Raw genomic sequence first — 7,813 nt, forward strand, 5'->3', positions numbered from 1 at the left:
TTCCTAATAAGCTTAACTTACCATTTTTAATATTTATAACCTTCGTTAACATTATAAATTAAATCAAGGATTTTAATATATGCAAACTTGTAATTGTCACTCGACAGTTTTAATACATCCCCTTATTGACGACGTCATTCATAGGGGTCAGCAAATTGTGCAAATGCGGTAATTCTTCAGTATATGAATTTGGTAAATTCTATTATTGGATTCAATTGAAATATATATCGCTCTCAATTTCAAATTGGAGATTCCTAAATTCATTTCACTGTCGAATTGGGGCTCTAAATTATTATACATTCATTATGCTCCTCAGTTATTTAAAAATTTATTGCTGATTTGATCCCCAACTTTATTTATAATTTAACACAGTACTCATGTTTTAATCATTTTGTAGTTTAATTGGTATTCATTTGATCACGTATAGCTAGTTATATCTTGAATCCTTAATCAATGATTTAAGGAACAAGTAAAAAGTGATTAATTTAAACTACAATACACCTTAGACTGTACAATAATTAGCGATAAGTTTCAAGTTTATAGTTTACAATGATTAATAATAAGTAATATTAGTTACAAATTACAATAGTGACTTAATTGCTTTTAATAGTGAAATCACTCGCACTAATATGTTGACGTGCAATTCATATGCATCACTTAAACTGCTTAGTTTATTTGTTCTCTATGCTTAAAGCCTTGAGATTACTGAATAGAGAATAAGAATTTTCATGTTAAATATGTAATGTAATATTAGAGCACATCGATACTTGCAAGTTACAAGTTATGCATTCAAATATTCAATAATTCAAACATGAATGATGTACCAAACTGTCAATATCTAAATTTCAAATACTAATTATGTTTATTGTTTAATATTTAGTAGTAAACCTATACTTTTTAATTACTATCTAATTCTAGTCATGTATAAAATGATAGGTATTATAGTTATGTTATGTATTGTTGTATATTTGTATTATTATAGTCATATAATAATTAACAAAAACTAAAATGGTATATTGTACATCCTTATATATTTTATCATCATAAGTACATGATAATACCATGTACTCACTATTATTAATACTGTAGAATTTACCATATTAATAATACAATAATATATTTGTAGTATATACCAATGCTAAATAGTATTTACCTATATATTATATGATTTTATAAACCAATTTGATATTCAAATGTGTACCCATTTCATCTTATCGAATTTGAATTCGAAATCGGTTATTACCAAATTCATAATCTCATTACCTATTTTGTACCATATTAGATTTCAGTCAATTTGGTAAATACCGCTTTTGTACCAAATTACTAAACATCCAATTTCAAATTATCAAATTCAATTCAAATTCGGGTATGAATTCAGTACGTACCGAATTTGATAGGATTTTTTAAATTTATTTGGAATGTGGTTGACAAAATAAGTTTAGTAAGGGTAGTTTAGTTCAAGGGCAATATGGTTGCACTACAATGATGTCAATACGTGTAAAGTAGTAAAAAATAAATAAATGTATATGTATAGTATACATAATATGCATATGTACCTCTCAAAAGGGCAAATTAGTCCAAAAATACTATTTTCAATTTCTTGGGAGAGATATTCCGAATTATTAATCCAAATTATTTAGTATTTGGTTGGTTTTGAGTTAGATAACATATATTTAAAAAAATGCTATAATGTGTTTGGTTGGGAATTAGGAAAAATAGGATTGCTATTATAATGACAAAAGTCCCCCTGATTTTGCAGTTTCTTCGTAATAGGGTTAACTTACCATTTTTAATATTTACAACCTTCATAAACATTATAAATTAAATCAAGGATTTTTATATATACAAACTCAAGGGCCAAGGATTTTAATATATACAAACTAGTAATTGTCACTCAAGGATTTTAATATATCCCCTTATTGACATCGTCATTCACAGAAACCAATTCATAGGACACTTTTATTTATTTGGAATGTGGTTGACAAATATGGTTTGGTTGGCTATTACAAATCCACTTTTATGTTATTCTATGAACCATACAAATATTAGTAAAATTACAATAATAATTTGGTCTTCTATATGTCCCATACAAATATCAGTAACTTTACATTTTTTATTCGTAATTCTCCTAAATTTCTATCAATCTAACAAAAAAAGCTATGTTTGTAATTTGCCAGTTTTTAACCCTAATGTATGTAATATAACAAGGTATTTGTTACAACTTTAAAATATAAGTTGTAGTTTAATAAAAATTTGTTAGGTACAACCCAAAAAGAAAAGGACTTCAAACACAAATAAACATGGGCCAAGTTTACCGGCATGTCCCTGGACATATGTGACTAACTTCAAGTGATATGACAAGTGACAGGTTGTCGAAGTCTGTGCAATAATAAAACCTGCTCAAACTAAAATTAACGTCTGTAGATAGCGGTGAGTAGGGTCGAATCCACAGGGACTGTGAGTAATTATTTCTTTTCAAGTTCACAGTGACAAGGGGGTGTTTTTATGCAGAAGATGGTAAACAAAGAAAATCTAAGAAGCTACTAAAAATTAAATAACAATCTACTAAAATCAAATGAGTGATAATTAAGAATCTAGCCAAGAAATAACTTCAGCAATGGTGCACCTAATTGATCATCGAAACAAAGGCAATTCCAATTATTTATCAATAAATAGGTTATAACTACCAAACAAACGATGGCAGTCAACCCCTCCTTACTGTGTCGGTGATCAAGGTACGCCCGTTAATCACTGCTCTAATTAGGAAATAATTCTAGGTACGCCCGTAGAATTTAATTCCCCAATTGCCTTACGTATTAGAGGAGCCCTATTCTAACCAAATAACGCACTACCAGGGTTATTTTAGATTAGCCCGCGTATTCCCCTGACACAAATCTAATCATGCCAGTTGTCACTATTTTAGAGCAATTAAACAATTACGGATTTAATGCCCTAATTGACAATAGATTATCAGATTAACTAATTATCCGCATCCAAGACAATCAATTAATTAAACAATCATAGGCACTGCAACCAAGGAATATGCGAATACCAATAAATAGAGAAAAAGATAAAATTAAATCGATCTCACAATTTTAGGCGACCCAAAGCATCCGTTGTCCCTTGACTAGAGTGGAAAAATTAGTTCATACTTGAGGTGAAAAATCCACGCAAAGATGTAGAAAAAACTGCGGCCATTATCCTTGATCAAAAGAGTTCACTCTATTCGAACAAAAGGATGAATAGCAGGTCTTCTGAGAATGACTAATTGACTAATTGCATAACACTTGTCTTGACATACGGAGAAATAAGAGCTACTAGAGCCCACAAGGAAAAGTCAAAAGAAACTAAGCTAAAGAACAAAAACAAACTAAGAAGAGAGTCAGTGCTCTTCCTCTGCACACCTTTTGCTATTTCCTATATAATGTCTGCTGCTACTGTGCGGCGTCCGCCGCACGAGAGGAAGAAGCCTCCTTTTTTCCTGCGCAAGTTTTCTATATAAAGTAGTGCTCCTTGCGGCGGCTCCTGTGCGAAAAAATGAAGACTTCGGCCCAATTTGCCCAACAAGGGCTCATGTTTTGTTGTTCCAAAAATGCCCCTAGGACAAGCTCTATCATCTGGGCTCTTTTTCTGCCAAATTAGTACCTGTTATTATATTTTCGTTCTACTCCCTGAAATAAATGTAAAATACTAAAAGTGAGTAGAATCCCACAATTAATCCAGATTGGGTCAGGTAATAGGAGAAATTAATAATAAAATAAATGATAAAATCGCAACCTATCAATTTCTCCCACACCTAAACCATGCTTGTCCTCAAGCATGAGAACAGCAAACAAGTACTAATATTTGACAATGGCTATTGCTCTATCCAACAAATTGCCAAGATACCAAGAAAAATATATATCAAGCATGAGTGATCAAGATCCAAGAAACATCACTCCGGTTAGCTTCTAAACCACAAATTTCTCCAATTTCAAGTTAACTAATCTAAGAAAAAGGAATAACGCATAACATTTATCAACAAATGGTCCAACTATTAACCAAAATCTCAACATTAAATCCATAATTCGGCAAGCTGACTTTTATTACACACTATCACAACCTTCACATTTTTTTCACATTTTTTTCCCTACTTTTCTCTTTTTTTTTTTTCAATAGTAACAAAAGACTTAGTCGCTAGCCATTCGAGCCTTTTGACGCGAACTCCACCATTGACCAGATGAAGGATCCCGGTTACTCAGCTTCTATCGCCACGTGACCACGTACTCATAGGAATTACTACCTTTTGACGCGAGAATCAACACTTTTAGGTGCAGATCCCCGGTTACTCAGTAATAACTAATAGCGGAGTACAGTCAAATTTATTCATAGCTAAAGATCACAAAAACTTAATATAACACAAGAATCAAAAGAAAACTTGCATCAGCTAGCCTCATTTTCAAACATGGAGAACTAAAGTTAATAACCGGACCAATTCACATGAAAATGCCAATAATCATTCCCTATACCTAGGAAAGTTAACCAAAAATTATAAGAGTAAAACAATTATTGATATTCACCAAAGAGATGTTCTTGAATTCAATCACATTAACTTGATACATTCTTATTAGTAAAACTTGACAAAAGTAGGAATAGAGGCAATAATCCAACATCAAACATTGGCATGCACACGAGAGCTAGACACCAAAAAGAAAAGAAAAAGGAAATGAATGAAAGACACTAGCACCATAACTGCTCCCCCCCACACCTAAATCCTACATTGTCCTCAATGGAGGTAATAAAGTAATTAAAGTGAAGAGAACAATGAAACTTCCCTCTCGAGTGGCGAAGGGATAGGTGGGAACGGTGGAGGAAAACCGATGTGGCGGAAGTATGCACCCAAGTGCTGAGACATCTCAACTCAATTCAACCAGCAAATGCAAAACTCTGTCCACCCAAAATCTCAACAAAGTCTCCAATTGGAAAGTGAGTATCTCAACTCAAAATCGACAATTCTAGCAATAGCAATTTAGAAATTTGACAATAACCACACAATCGCAAGTTTTTCCTTTTCAATCAGGATGCCAACCAATTAGAAATAACAAATGCTAGGCAAAATACCCCAACCAGTACCACTGGTGCACAACTTAATGCAAAATCAATGAAATTGCTATAGCAAGGCAGAGCAGTAGGAAAGCAATAGTCCCAAGTATTAACCCAATCACAAGATAGAGAAAGAGCTACCACAGAGCAATATTAGAGCAGAGCAATTGCTAATAATATCTCTCAGTTATCAAGAATTGCAAAATTCCAACCCACCCAAAAACTCAACAATTGCCCCCAGCAGTCAACAAGTCAGGCAACAGTAGTGCAGTAATTCGGCAATAACAACTCAACATATACCCTCAACTGGCGATCAGGCATCCACCCAAAAAGAATAAACAAAAGCAAGTGAGATTATCTCAGCGACCCAACGGTTCACCACACAGAATTCACTACCACCAGACGAAACAGTTGAAGTCACTAAGATGAACACGTTAGTCAACCGTCACAGAAAATTCTAACAAGCAAACCAGCTCCTAATAGGGCAAATGAAGCGGCACAGGCTCCCAATTCAATAGGCAATATTAGAAATAATTTAACCAAAATCTCAGTAGAAACCTCAATTAAATACACTCAACATGAATAAGCCAAGCAAGTGTCATAGAAATCCCCCAATTCAACAAGCAATCACAGTGTTTCAGCTCACCCAAAAATTAGCAATTTCAATGATAACAGCCCAGAAAGTTGTCAATAAGAACTCCGCCAAACAACTAGGGGTAAACAAATTCAATGGAAAATATTCCCTCCAGTACCACTGGGGGTAAAAACGTAGGCCAAAATCAATGAAACCTCAATCGCAACAAATCGCTCCAGGTGGCCAGTTAATGCACAATTGCATCCAACCCAAAAGAAGTAATAAATTCAAGTGAAAATACCCCAACCAGTGCCTACCAACCCCCCCCCCCTTTTTTTTTGCAATGAAAGAGTAAATGTACAACTCAATGAACCGAATTCGCAGTGATAGTTCCAAAAGTCAGCAATTCAAGCCCAAGCTTTCAGCTCCCAATTAAGCAGCAAATAAGAGAGGACGAATCTATAGTAGCCACAAGAAATGACGTCCAATAGGTATACCGCACAAGTGAAGAAATAAACTCCAACGGCCACAAATACCAATTGTGGAAAATCCTTAACAGCACCAATCAATGTTAGAAATTGGGGAATAAAGTCCAAATACCTCCGCCAGGACCTCGGCAGTAGGCGGACAGAGGAGCTGTAGTGGTGGCGGGCAAGCTGGAGTGGAGGCAGCGGCTGTGGGTGGTTGGTGTGCGCGAAAGAGTAGAGGGCACGGGACGGCGGCGTGCGGTCCGGAGATGGGAGAGATGGCGGCTTGCGAAGGAGAAACAGGGGAGAAGAAAGAAAGAAAAGAAAAAGAAAGAGGAAGAAAGAAAAGAAAGAAAAAGAAAGAAAAGAAAAAAGAAAAAAAATGTTTTGTTTTGTTTTTTTTTTTAAAGTTTTTTTTTTTTAGGCAAATGTTATTCTCGAAATTCAAAATTAGAAATTAACCGAAAATCGATAACCGTTCTTGAAATTCTTTTTTTTTTTTTAATACTTACCTTTCCCGCGAATGTGGCGCGGGCACGTCAAGAGAGCAAGAGAGCTCCCAGAAGTTTCTGATCGTGAGCTTCCTGCACGTCACCACGCGGGTGCGTCATGACTGAAGATCACCTACAAGTCAGCAAAAGCGAAAATTAATACCCAAAATCAGTCAAATTCAAGGAAAATAGATTTAAACTAAGACACGAAATCAAACAAACAATTAAAAGAAACAATTGGGTTGCCTCCCAATGAGCGCCTTTCTTTAATGTCTTTGGCTAGACATTATCATGTTTTGTTCATGGAGGATAAAATCTTGTGGCTCGTCTCATTGCTTCATCCTCTACATAGTCCTGATAGCCCTCGTAGATAGAATAATCTTTGGGTATACGAGTTACGGGCTTCCATGGACTAGTAAATGGCGCCAAACTAGTCGATGATAATTTGCATTCTCCATTCACTCCTCCCTCACTTGCATTTATTGGTTCAAGATATCTTATCATCGCCACTCTTAATTTATTCCTGTCATGAAATTCAAAATTGTCTGGTATAATAAAGTCAATTTCGTTAACAGGAATTGAAGAATAAGAGTCAGGAGAATATTGATGAAGGAATGGAGGAGATGTCACCGTATTTGGAGATTGTTCACTGGATTCATTCACTTGAACGGGTTGCGATTGGGGTTCCATTTCTTCCTTTTCAGCTTCTTTTTCAACTGCATCTGTAGATTTCTCATTTTGACACTCTTGCATCTCCTCATCACTAGTCAAGCCAATTGCACCCTCATTTTCTTCTAGATCAACAATGGTTTCCGAAAACAATTCTTCCATTTGAGAAGCCAATCGATTCATTCTGGATGTCAATAGACATAGTTGATCTGCCAGATAACTCATTGGATCCTTCATCATCTCATTCCTCATTTGTGTCTCCTGTTGGAATCGGTATGTATTAATAAATAATTCACCCAATTCCTGAAAAGACATACCTGACAAGGACGATGGTTGTTGAGACTCTTGCTGTTGAAAATCCATTGGCCCGGTCGCATAATCAAAATTGGAATTATCCCACCATCCTTGATCATACCCGTTTGAATAAGGGTCATACTGCATTTGATATTGGGGTGGAAAATCTTCAAAAGTATCAATTAGCAGCTCATTCCTCATTTGTGCCTCCTGTTGGGATTTGTATGTATTAATAA

Source organism: Coffea arabica, chromosome 2c (assembly GCF_036785885.1).
Source record: "Coffea arabica cultivar ET-39 chromosome 2c, Coffea Arabica ET-39 HiFi, whole genome shotgun sequence".
Classification (NCBI taxonomy): domain Eukaryota; kingdom Viridiplantae; phylum Streptophyta; class Magnoliopsida; order Gentianales; family Rubiaceae; genus Coffea; species Coffea arabica.